The sequence below is a fragment of the Rhinolophus hipposideros genome (genome assembly GCF_964194185.1).
Source record: "Rhinolophus hipposideros genome assembly, chromosome: 21".
Taxonomy (NCBI): Eukaryota; Metazoa; Chordata; class Mammalia; order Chiroptera; family Rhinolophidae; genus Rhinolophus; species Rhinolophus hipposideros.
In genome coordinates, this window is record NC_138067.1 from 35,039,748 (window position 1) to 35,053,697 (window position 13,950).

The window sequence follows — 13,950 nt, forward strand, 5'->3', positions numbered from 1 at the left end:
TGGTGGGGTCCCTCAGGTGAGCTGGACGCGAGGTGCCGGAACTTCGGGTTTGCTCTGCGACGCAGACGGTCCCGGGCCCATCAGACCCCTCCTGGCTCGTGGGCGGCATTTACCTGTTACACCGGAGCCCGTTGGGCAACCATCTTTCTACCGATGTGTGATGCGCTCACGTGGACCCCGGTTCTGGAAACCCGGCGGGGAGGAGGGTTCGAGCTTGATCCGGGACCCTGGTTCCCGAGGCAGATGTGAGTCGTCCCTGGGCCCCGAGGAGCCCGGCGGAGGCTCGCTGGGACCGGAGGTGTGGGTGTGGAGGAGGAAGGTGTTCCGCCCCGAGTGGTCAGCGTCGCCGCGGTCTGTGTGCGTGTTGTTCCCGTGCCCCACGTGCCGGGCTTCCTTTGCACCGGGAAACCGGGAAGAAAATAAACGCTTCACTCCGGATCCTAAAAGAAGGCTCACAAGTTTGGAGTACTTAGGAGAGGGAGGCGAGATAACTAAAAGTAATTTTCCCAGCACACCCGATAGACTTATAGAATAAATCGCGTGGTCGGGGCAGAGGTCCAGGGAGAAGAAGAAATCTTCTAAATACGTAAATAATAATAATAATCTTTGATTGGTAAGAGAGTCATTTTACGTCGTCAAGCGTCTATTTAATGGTATGATTTTTTTTGGATACTCGGGTAGATCCTTTTTAATAGCACTTGTGTTGGGACAGATTTTATTCCTGGTGAGGGAGTCCTATTTTGTCTTAGCTTCCTTTTCTTTTTTTTTGCCCCCAGGTGGATATTGAGCTGTATAGTGTTTTAGTTATTATGATTTTGTGACATGATGAAAAAGGCTCTCTATAAAGTTCTTGGTGAGAGCCACATACAAGTTGAAAACAGTATTTCTCATTAAAGTGGTTTAATAACTTTAAAAACCAGTTTTACCTAATCTGAATTTTAAGTGTCTTGTTAGCTAGTAACTTAGCAGTGAGTTGACTGTACTACCTTTACTCCTCACAAAGCAAAAAATCCATACTTTTTAAAAGATTGCTAATGTATTAACATAAATCTCTTAAAAATCTGTAAATATACTTTTCTATGTAAGAACCTAAAAAACATCTATGGTTTATTAATGACCCACAGTTTTTAAAAATTTTCTTTTCAACTGCTTCTATAGTTAATTTTATTAGTCTGTAATTAAATTCATGTCAAACATTTGTTCCTTATATCATAGCTTGATAAATATATAAGTACAGCAAGGAAAATATTATTTTAATCACTGGATTTATATGGTCTTGATATTTAATCCCACATACATAATATATGCTTTTTCTTAAGCAGTATGAGTTAATGTGTAACAGGTTTGGGAATTTAATTGTTTTGCAAAAAACTGGAGTTAACCAAATTTTGATATATTATTCTACTTAGAAGTATTTAATCTAAAACTGCTATATAACAACAGTCCAGTCAACATTGGGCACCTACTTCAATTTCAAAATTAAAAGTGGGGTGTTTGATAATAAAAATTTTAAAATTTACATAACTTGATGAGTAATTTGATACCTGAAATTCCACATTTTTTCAAAATTTGGGTGAAGAATGGCAGTCTAACATTAAAGCCAAAAATTTAATCATGGAATTTAAAATACAGTATGTAATTGGACTTAGAGATCCCGGTTACTCTTTTTAAAGGAGATTGAGTTAATCTCTTTGAGTGACATTGTTAGAATTCTCTTTAGGAGATTACTTTTTTTAATCCCTTCTGGGGATAGTATTTTCCTTTTTTTATTGTGAAATATAACCACACATGTTGAAGAGATACATAGATAAAAATGAAATACAGAGATCCTTGTAAATACCACAGACGTCTCCAGCATCTCAGAAGCCTCCCACCCCCTGCATCTTCTCATCATGACTATTACCCTCTTAAGCTAGATATAAACGTTTATTCTGACATTGATAGTTTTATCACTTAAGTTTACATCCCTACATAATAGAGTTTAATTTTGTCCATTTTTGAACTTTATGTAAGTGGAATCATCTTGTATATATTTCATTTTGGCTTTTGTTGTGGCATAGTAGTCCGTTATAATATAACACAGGTTTATCTATTCAGCAGTTGTTTTGGATAGTCTACAGTTGATGTTTACACTTTTTGGCTATTATGAACAATACTTTTATGAAATTTGTATTTAAGTGCACTAATACACATTTCTGTAATTTTCTTGAGGGTATATACTTTAAATTGCAGGATCATGAGGAATGTATGTCTTTATTTTTATTAGGTAATGCCAAGCAGTTTTCCAAAATAGTTGTTTACCTAGTTTTTGTTTCAGTCATTAGTATGTAAGAGTTCTAATTGTTCCACATTCTTACCAACAATACTTAGTATCAGATAGTTTAATTCTAGTCAATCTGGTGGATATGTAGTGCTACCTGGTTTTAATCTTCCTGATTACTAATGAGGTGAATACTTTTTCATATCTTGGTCATTTTGATTTCATCTTTCTTGAAGTGCCTTTGAAATTTTTTACCCATTTTTCTATTGAAAGGTGTGTTCTAGAGTTGGTCTTCTGAAAATGAATCCTTTGCTGGATGTTGCAATTACCTTTTCTCATTTAGCAGTTTCTTCTAGTGAACAGAATTTTTTCATTTTTAACGTAGATATGTTTATCACTTTTTCTTTATGGCTAGTGTTTTTTCTCCTTTTCAAAACTTTTTTGTTTTGCCTTTTCACACTTAGGTCTAATGCACCTGAAATTGATTTTGTGTGTGGTGTGAGGTATTTAAATCTTTAAATTTAGTAAGGGATTCACTTGGTTTCTGTGGTACAGATTATAATTTAGATTCTTTACTTAGATATTACTTACAATTTAAATCCATCTGAAACAATAAAACACTTGAAATTTTGGGTTAGTTACATTTGATGTGTTATATAATTAGGGTGACCATATGGCCTGGTTTGCCCTGCTGGAAAGTCTGTTTATACCTGTGGTTCTGGCATAATTATTAAAATAATCTCTTTTCTCTTTTGACAGTGTTTAAGTTTGGGTAATAAATTTGTATGGTCACACTATATATTAATATAATCAAAAGCCCAATCCCAAAGTTATTGCTAAATGGGTGATGTCCTTTATTTCTGCTAGAAATTTCAGAGATTAGCTCTTAATTCTGTAAAAGTGAAAGTGAGGTAATTTTGATGGACTTTGAAACTCAGAATCTTCTAAATGAATGTCAAGAAGTCTTAAGGCGACCTATTAGATTGGTGCAAAAGTAATTGTGGTTTAAAAGGTTAAAAATAATTGCAAAACCTGCGATTACTTTTGCACCAACCTATTAGATTTTGATGTCAGTCTGTTAAGTATGTTAATCGATAATCTAAATTGCAGTTTGTCTGTCTTTTCCTAGCACTCATGACCTACACTTAATAGTAATCTTTACGTATTTGCATGTGTTTATTGTCTGTGTTGACCTTCTCTCCCACCCTAGTGTCAACTCCTGGGATGAACAAATATTTGTTTAGTGAATGAGTAAATGGAAATTATTTAACATTTTGTTTATTAATCTTGTAGAAATCTCCTGGGGATGTCTCCAAATAATGCTTTTCCATGTTCACAATTGTATTTCTCTTTAAAATACCTAACATATGTTGCCTGCCCAAAACAGTAAGAGGTTTTGGAGAATGGGGATACAAGAGAATAAAATCTTACGACAAAATTGATATTGTTGGGGGGACATTTTTAACTTGTGGCTCAAACTCAATTATAATTTCCATTTAAAGTTTAAAGGAAGAATCAGTTCAGGATATTTGAGAGAATTGCAAAGTTGTGACATGCATGAATAGCTTGTGGAATATTTCTAGCTATATATGTGAATATGATGCCCAAGCACCTACTAGATCCTAGATACCAAGAGATTCTCCACGTGGCAGCTCCATGAAGGCAGGATTTTTGTCTCGTTCATTGTTCTGTGCTCAGTGCCTAGAACAGTGTCTGGCACATAGCAGGTCCTTAGTAACATTTGAATAGCTGAAAGGATATTTGTAGTTACTGAAAGTTTCTAATTGTGGGAATTTCAAAATAAGAGGAAATACACATTTCCTATAAGTATTATATATAAAGATTTAAACACTTTAAAATGGGCAAAAATGAATGAAATTTCTACCATATTTAGTTAGCTATACCTGGATAATACACTACTCAAATGAAAACCTGGTTGCCACTGCATTAAGAAAAGAGACTTTGTGAAGAAGAATGATTAGCCAGCAGCTTTTAAAATGATTTGTCCTTAAGAATCAAGGGATTGGTGGAGGAATATAAAAACAGGTAAATTGGTAATGGAGTATTTCCTTAATCATCTGCTAAGTCTTGCCCATTGGCATAGTTTACTCACTTGATTGTTAACTAGCCACGTAGTCATAAATTCCAGTGAGAGAGTGGGAGAGCTTTGTATGATGGATGAAATACCTATAAAGTGCTTTATTGATTTCTTGTATTCTCACGTGAGTTGAGGACCCAAATCTAGCAATTCACAAAATCACTACCTAGAATGTCATAGATTAGTGAAATGTCAAGCTGTAATTTCTTTTGGTTGCCTAAACTTGGAGCCTTAGAAACAGTTGCTTATTGATGTGTAGTCCACAGAAATACTTGGTTAATTCTGGGACTCTGAAGACAGGTTCCAGAAACTAACTGCATCTTCCAATAGAGTTAAGATAAGCCAGACTTGGTGAATCAAAAGTAGAGAAAATCACGTAAAGCCAGAAGTAAAAAGAAGGAAGTAGGAAGAGTACTTTTCCTTGTCCCACACTCCCCTCATAACTTTACTTCCCTCTTTATCCTGCTTAAATTCAGAACCAAGCATATACTCTCAGCCTCCCTTCTCTTCTGTTTTCTTACACAGCTTGAGAAACCTAGACATGCTGACCAGCTTCACTCTAAATGTATGTTCATTGACCCTAGTAGTCATATTTTCATAGTCCGTTCATTCCACTTTTCTGCATGACTATCCATTCCTTCTGTTTTCCTCAGACCTCCCCATCTTCACTTAGTCTGTGAACCTTGCTTTCTATGTAATTGAGAATAGCAAACAGAATTTTGATCAACTCATCCCACGTGTACCCAGTTACCTGCATCTGTGCTCCAAACCTCTACCTTTTCTCTCAATATAGATAAACCTTTTTCTTCTAAGGCCACCCTTCCACTTGTACAGTAGATTTTACCTCCTCTTGATGATTGAAGGACATTGTTGCAGCTCTCCTATGTGTTCAGTTTTTCCTTCTCTACCAGAGCTTTCCTGTCTACATGGATAGGCTGTTATTTCACCCATCTTAAAAAACAGCAACAAGAAGAACAAAACACTACTATTCTTAACTACATTTCCTCTTTTCTACCCACTGCCCCCTTTCTATCCTTCCCTTTATACCAAGACTCCTTGAAGGGGTTTTGTTTACCACTTGTTTGTTTGTATTATTTTTTGAACACACTTTATTTAGGTTTTTATTTCCACAGATAAAAAAACTTCTTATTAAGGTTACCAAAGACTTCTGTGTTGCTAAATCCAGTGGTTGGTTGTCATCCTCAGTCTAGTTGACTGATCAGCAGCATATGGCACAATTGGTCTTCATGGAACCCTTTCTTCACTTGACGTTATCCTGATTTTCTCTCATACCTCACTGGTTGCATTTCAGTCTCCTTTGTTGATTCATCAACTCTTCAAACTCCAAATGTTGGATCAGCCCCAGGGCTTAGTTTTCTCTCTCTCTCTCTCTCTATCTTTTAAAAAATATTTATTTTATTCATTTACACTCTTGATGATTTCATGTAGTTTATGGCTTCCAATACTATCTATATGTTACTGACTCTCATCTCCAACCTGGACCTCTTCGGACTGCTGACTCATACAGTAAGTCCTCACTTAATGTCTATAGGTCTGCGACTTTAAGTGAAACAACTTATAATGAAACCAGTTTTACCAGAGGCTAACTGATATAAACAAGAGATAAATTCCTATGGCATCTCATCAGTGCTATAATATACCAGGACCTGCTGTATATCCAGCTGCCTCCTTAACGTCTCCACCTGGAGGGATGGATGGCTACTGGGCACCTTCTATTCAGCATGCTCCAAACTTGTTTCTCCATCAGCTTTCTCCGTCTAATTGAATGACAACTTACTCTTTTCGTTGGTGAGACCAAAAACCTTTGAGTCATCCTTAATTCCTCTGTTCATCTCACACCTCATGTGGTTCTTTTCCTGTCAGCTCTACTTTCAAATTAGATCCACAATTTGACCTTACCACCTCTGCTGCTCTACTCTGGTTCGTTATCTCTCACCAGGGATTCCTTTCTTGTTGGCAGTGTTGGCCTCTTACTTGATTCCCATCCCCGTCCCCTCAAAACATTGCTTGAGTGCATCTGTGTAGGTGGCAATTTTTTTTTTTTTTTTTAGATTTTATTGGGAAGGGAAACAACTTTATTGGGGAACAGTGTGTACTTCCAGGCCTTTTTTCCAAGTCAAGTTGTCCTTTCAATCTTAGTTGTGGAGGGTGCTGTTCAGCTTCAAGTTGTTGTCCTTTCAGTCTTAGTTGTGGAGGACGCAGCTCAGCTCCAGGTCCAGTTGCCGTTTCTAGTTTCAGGGGGCGCAGCCCACCATCTCTTGCGGGAGTCGAACCGGCAACCTTGTGGTTAAGAGGATGCGCTCCAACCAACTGAGCTATCTGGGAGCTCAGCGGCAGCTCAGCTCAAGGTGCCAGTGTTCAATCTTAGTTGCAGGGGGCGGAGCCCACCATCCCTTGCGGGAGTCGAGGAATTGAACTGGCAACCTTGTGGTTGAGAGCCCACTGGCCCATGTGGGAATCCACCGGCAGCCTTCAGGGTTAGGAGCATGGAGCTCTAACCACCTGAGCCACTGGGCCGGCCCAGGTGGCAAATTTTCTTAGTGAACCTGTGTTTTTCTTGGTTACTCGATTGATGAGTCAGCTATATTATTTCCAATTCAGAATTCTTTTTCTATAGAACATTGAAATTACTGGTTTGTTGTCTTCTAACAATCTGGTGTCACTGATGCCAATCTGATTCTCAGTCATTTGTCTCTGGAAGTTTTATTTTTGAGATTCAGAAGTTACCACACTGGTGTGTTTTTTTCCTAATGGTTCTCTGTGGACCTTGTAAATCTGAAGACTCATCTCTTTAACCTAATAAATTTACTATCTCTCATGTTAGTTTCTGTTTTGTTTCTGCTCCTCCTCTCCTATCCCTGTGTTTGTTTTGTTTTTTAATTCTTATCGGATGTACTTATCTCTTTTTCCCATTTTTATTTTCATATCTCTGTCTCTTGGTTTTATAGTTTGGGAGATTAAAATATAAAACTAACCACAAGGAAGAATGCCCAGTTGAAAGCAGCTTAGAGTCAAGATTAAATTTAGACTGCAAATTGGCGTGCTTTTTAAATTTTTCCTTCCTGTTAATAAATCCTACTAAAACTACATGAGAGGGACTTCTTTTTAAAAGGCATAAACCCATAAAGAACTAAGTTGATTTTGAAAGGAGACAACAGCAACAGAATTTCGGAGGCTGAAAGGCAAATGGATGCTTTTAAATGACTTCTTAGCAGAATTGAGAAACCTGCAACCTAAGTAGGCAGTGGGGTAAAGTCAATAAGTAACTTGATTTGTACCCAAACTCCTAAAAGGCTCAGGAATTGGCATCACCAGGTGTAACGGAAACTAGAAGACTATGAAGTAATTAGAGGTGAATATAGAACTAAACACTGGAAGATTAACTCAAGATTTGTTTCAACAGTGGTCAGATTTCCAATCCCCTTTTGCATTTCACACAACTGGATAAGCTACTCCTCTCCAACCCTGGAACTCTCTAGAAGGTAAGATAGGGGTTCTGGAGAAAGCTAGACACAATTGAGAGCAGAGGTCTTACCACGCTAAAGACAGCATGGATAAATGGGGCAAATAGGGGAAGCTTGTATTGCCTGGTGCTTATTATTTAGTAAGTTGTTAATTCCGGATTATTACCTCCTATGTGCCTCCTGTGACTACATGCTAGACACTTGGCCAAGTGCTAGGAAACAAAAGAGCAAATGCAGACAAGGTTCTTGATGGCACAGCATCTAAACTAGGGCCTGACAGATAAGTCCCAATTAGCTATATTAGGAGGATATCTAGGAAGAAGTGTCTGGTCCCAGGCCACAAGGTGTTATCCTGACCCACAACACCTTGCAAGTCATTTAAGGTGGGACCACGCTAGCTGTCACTTAGGTCTTCAGGTCAATCAAGGTCTTTCAGATCTGGGGCCTTTTCAGAAGTTTCCCTTGAATTGGAATGCTCTTCCCCTACTCCTTACATGGTTGTTACTGAAGAAACGAGGGAAGAAACAGATTGAGAAGTCACAAAGGAAAGAAAAAAACCTAACAGCTCTGGAAGGCTCAAGTGCCAGTGAAAATATGTCATAACAGACTCAGGGCCACACCCACTCCCTTTTATTTAGCTTCCACTGCTAAATTTATCTTAATTTATTCAGTTTGTCATTTGAATGACAGGCTAACAAGTCTTTTTGTGGTGTATTGTTGGGAGCCGTTGAAAGTGTTTAGCCAATAAAGTGACATACCAGAGTCCAGCTTTAGGAAGTTTATGCTGACAGAATTGTACAAAAATTGATTGGGGGAGGTAGAGAAGTGAGGTCAGTTGGAATCCTTTAAGAGTTTGGGAAAGAGAAAATGTAGGCCTAAACTAGTTAAAATAGGGAGAAAGAAATACGCATGATAAATTAGGAGAATGAGTTGGACTTTTAAAAATTGACTGGAGAAGGACCAGGGAGGAATTGAGTGATGGTCCATATAGTGGTTTCTATCAACCAAAATTGGTAATGGATCAGGAGGGAATCGGGTTTATCCTTTTGGATTCTGCTTGAGCATTATCACCCCTGCAATGTGTTCCGAGTCTCCTAGCCAGGAAATGTTAGGTGCACCTTCTGTGTTCTCAACTTTATCTTCTATTTTCTTTTTGTGCTTATCGAGCTTTTCTTATGTTTCACTACTAGACATCAGCATCTTTTCCTCCCTTGTGTCCCTTGTATATAGCAAGTTAACTATTTGTTGATCACATAAAGGGTTATTATTTCTGAAAATCTTCCTTAGAAAATGTATAAGTAGTTGAAGAACTTAATATTTAATAGGAAAAACAGTGTGATAAATGAAGACTGTATTAAGGATATTGTAGTCTCTCGGATTAGTAATGAGTATAGATCAATTTTCTTTTGCCATCTTGTGCTTTATAGAAATGTCTCAAGATCTTATCTAGTTTCAAAGAAGTCCTTGTAAATGTGTTTTGTATTATTACTGTTGTTATTGCATCACCATCTAAATTTTCAAGTTGCTTTTTTTGGTTCTACAATTCTCTCTTCATGCCACTCTCCTAAATTCTTATTCTCACTAGTAATTATTCCTTTACACTCAGTCTGAAATTCTCGTGGTTGAGGAAAGATATGTCTGAGTAAATCTGCATGTATTAATAATCCAAGGGGAAGAATCCTGCACGGAGGAAGCAAGTGAAGTTGCAAGTGATATGAGCTAATTAACTGAGCAAGGTCTCAAACCTATAATTTTGGGAGATGACTGGGTTAAAAGAAATATAAGTGTCTTTTCTCTCCCCCTCCCCCAAAGACTGCAAGGAAGAGTGATGAACAGGAGTGAAGATGGTGAAATGTATTAATGAAAAGGACAAGATGGGTTTGTCTTTTTAGTCAAACAGGAGGTTACTTCAACCTTTAAAGTTAAATGGTAATGAGTTAGTTTTGAGTTGGTAAGGAGTTGGTTTTAGGAATATGTTTGGAAAGCTGAGAGCAAAGTCACCTGGGTTGTAAATTCTGGAGGTGGAGGTGGTTATTTTTTCTTCTGGTCACCAGTGATTTACAAGTGATACGTGCTGAGGAGATTGAGAATATTGCAGAGGGGGTCAGTAGTAGTGTCTCTAACAGAGGTGACAAGTCTCGAGTAGTACAGGAAAAGATGATAGAGGCTGGGAACAGATGTCTTCACTCGCAGTAATAGTCACTCACAGAAAGAAAGTAGTGTTGATAAGGGTAAAAAACGGGCCAAAGAAGAGAGTGTAGGTGTGCAGAAAGTGGAAGTTTGAGGAGGCCGGCTGTGATATAATTCAAAGAGCAGGCCTGTAGAATCTCTTTTTTTTTTTTTAACTTTTTTTAATTTTGGGGGTGGGGAATAGTGTGTTTCTCCAGGGCCCATCACTTCCAAGTCAAGTTGTCCTCTTTCAATCTATTTGTGGAGGACGCAGTTCAACTGCAAGTCCAGTTGCCATTTTCAATCTTTAGTTGGGGGGGGGGGCGCAGCCCACCATCCCATGTGGGAGTTAATCTGGCAACGTTGTTGTTGAGAGCTCCTGCTCTAACCAACTGAGCCATCCTGCTGCCCCTAGAATCTCATTTTTTAAAGCTCCCCTTCCAAGTAAACAATCCAGAGCTGGTTTACTATCATCCTGCCGTCAGGGCCTGTGTAAGAGTACTGTATTGTAGAGGAGATAGCTTTATAAATGGTGCTCTTTTAGTATTTTAAGTTAATTAAATCTTATATTAAACCCATGTATAACAGCTTATTCCAAATAAGCATTATTTCAGATGGTTTCAGCGAGTTAGTGTATGATACTGGGTATGCAACATGAACTGCACTTATGGATAACTATCAGAAAGAGAGAAAAAAATACCAAGTGCACCTTTTTACCACTTTTCCCCCTGGTTTGATGCTTTTGCCTATGTGCTATTTTTTAAGTGTGCTTGGTTTTGTGTTTTGTTTTATTTTGCGTTTTTTTTCTTTCTGTTTTCCCATCCTATTGATATCCAGTTGTGATTTCTTTTTGCTGTAGTTATTCTCCCATTTTATTCTAAATAGGTTTGTTGTATAATTTAAATTCCCTTGATATTAAACAATGTTCAGTAATTTTAGAAATAGCTAACTTAATAGCTTTTTCCACTGTGAAATTTATTGAAGAAATATTCAAATGTCAGCAATATATAGGGTACTGTGTTAAATACTGTAGGACTTTCAAAGATGATTTCAGTACAGATCTTTCTCCCTGAAGATCTTTTGATTCTAGAAAGGGGAGAATGGTAGAATGCTGTGTGAGTTTTAGAGGAAGAACGTATTACTTCTATTGGTGGAGTTATGACAGTTAATTTTGTGTCAACTTGACTGCATCACAGTGCCCAGATATTTGGTCACATATTCTGGATGTTTCTGTAAAGATGTTTTTTGGATGAGGTTAATATTTAAATCTGTGGATTTAGAGTAAAGCCGATTACCCTCCATGATGTGGGTAGGCCTCATCCAATCAGGTAAAGGCCTTACTAGAACAAAGACTGACTTCCTCTGAATAAGAAGGCATTCTGCCAGCAGACCACCTTTGGACTCTGAACCGTGATTCTTAGGTCTTCAGCCTGCAAGCCTACCCTGCAAATCTTGGGTTTTCACAGCCAGTTCCATAAAATAAGTGTGTGTATGAGCGTGCACGTACACATACATCATGTTGCTTCTGTTTCTCTGGAGAACCCTGACAAATACAAGTAGCATCTAAGCTGAAACTTAGGATCCGTTAGGTGTGGGGAGGAGCTATGATAGAGGACAGAAAACCTGCTTTGTGTATTGAGAATAATGAGCTTGGTTGGAACCCAAGTTTTAGGATAAGTGGGTTGGGACCTCTCCAAGTCTTGCAGTGAATTTTAACTTGAAGACTACATCATAAATCTTATTCGGATTTTTCATTCGAACTTTAGCCTTAGTTTCCTGACTTACTTTTGGCATTTCTTAACTAATTCAGCCTTTGGTTTATTGCTGTCACGTCGTGATATTCAACAGATTTGTTTTTCGTCCTTAATAATTAATAGTAGAGTTTAATTTATAATTTTAAGTTTGTGTAAAAAAAACTACGGCTTTTGGAAAATATTAATGATGTCACTGTAGGATCCTAACTATACTTAACTATGTATATGTTTATCATATTTAAACTTATAAGGCTTTGGTATTTTATAAATGTAGATGCTGTATTGGGAAGTTGGTCGCTACAGCTCTTTCCTATATACAGGTGTTAATATGCTGGTAACCAGGTTTGGCATTAGTGTGATGTTTGAACTTGCCTTGATCTGCAAATCAAGGTTTTTTAGATAAATGATTTTGCCAGAACTTTGACTCTATCTATTAAAAAAACAAAAAAAGGCAATCATGGGGTGAATTTCTATTAATAAACCTGTGCTATTTGTAGCCAGAAACAGGGAGTTGGTTATATTTTTTAAGGCTAATAGAGAAAATTATTTTCCCCTCTCTTTTATTAAACATTGGCCTAAAATGGGGCTTTTCTAGTTTGAGAAATAAGAAAAAGTAGAATGTCTATTAAAGCAATGTGGCAGCATGATGAAGTTCATAAATTATAGAGGATGACCACCTCCAGTTTCAACATTCTAACCCAATTATTATTATCATTTTGTGTATTCTCTTCCAGGCTATATTTGTAGGGGGGATGTGTATGTGTTTATTGAGGTGAAATTCATAAAATACACAGTAACCATTATAGAGTGTATGATTCAGTGGCACTTAGTGTAGGTATAGCACTGTACGACTATCACCTCCCCTTAGTTTCAAATCTTTTTCATCACCTTAGAATACCCCTACCTATTAAGTAATTTCTCTCCACTTACCCTGGCCCCCCATAACCACTAATCTGTTTTCAGTCTTTATGAATTTTCCTGTTCTGGACGTCGTATTTAAGGGATCATACAATATGTGACATTTTGTGTCTGACTTCTTTCACTTAGCGTGCTTTCTTTGGAGCTTCATTCTAGCTTTAACGTGTGTCAGCATTTCATTCTGTTTTATGGCTGAATAATATTCATGTGTGAGAAAGAGAATATTAAAAAACACAATCCATTCATTTATTGATGGGTGTTTGGGTTGTTTCTACCTTTTAGCTATTATGAGTAATACTGCTTTAAACATTCGTGTTCAAGTTTCTCTGTAGACATAGGTTTTCATACATATAAGTGAAATTGTTGAGTCTTTTGGTAATTCTGTGTTTAATTTTTTGAGGAACAATCAACATGATCTCCACAGCAGCTACACCATTTTACATTTCTACCAACAATGTGCAAAGATGCCTATTTCTCCAGATCCTTCATAGTATTTATTTTTGTTTTTATTATTAAAGCCATCCTAGTAATTGTGAAATGTTATTTCATGATGCTTTTGATTTACATTTCCATATTGACCAACGATATTAAACATCTTTTCATGTTTGTTGGCTGTTTGTATATCTTTTTGTGAGAAGTGTTTTTAAGTTTTGGCCATTTTTAATTGGGTTGTTTGTCTTTTTGTTGTTGAGTTCTTCACAATTTCTTATACATTCTAGATGTTAAACCCTTATATATGACTTCCAAATATTTCTCCCGTTCCATAGTTTGTCTTTAACACTTTCAATATTGTTCTTTAGTGCACAGAAGGTTTTAATTTTTATGAAGTCCAATTTATCTATTTTTTTTCTTTTGTTGCTCATGGTTTTGGTGTCCAATCTTAAGAATCTGTTGTCAACTTCAAGGTCATAAAGACTTCTTCCTATGCTTTCTCTTAATAGTTTTATAGTTTGGGCTCTTATATTTAGGTTGTTGACCCATCTAAAAGAAAAATTCTGTGTTTCTCCTCTACTTACCAATTTATTCTCAATATAGCTTTCCACCACCATCCACCAGTTCTCAACTCCCTGGACACCAACTGGGTGTCTTACAGTTTAATTCAATTCTAACACTATGTGAAGTTAGTGTCAGATTCCACAGGTTAAGGGCACAGTCCCACAAGACTGTCCCCATCCCTACCACCTGCTACACACACCAGCACAGTAGTGACCTGTATTGGCTATAAATTGGGGGTTCCCACGACCCCTCCTTGGTTGATCATTTGCT

At 37.4% G+C, this 13,950-nt stretch overlaps 1 protein-coding gene across 5 annotated transcripts in view; it reads left to right on the plus strand.

Moving 5' to 3' along the window:
- Positions 1–13,950, plus strand: part of LSM14A (LSM14A mRNA processing body assembly factor) — a 57,571-nt gene that overhangs the window by 753 nt on the left and 42,868 nt on the right. The gene's annotated exons all lie outside the window — the stretch shown is intronic.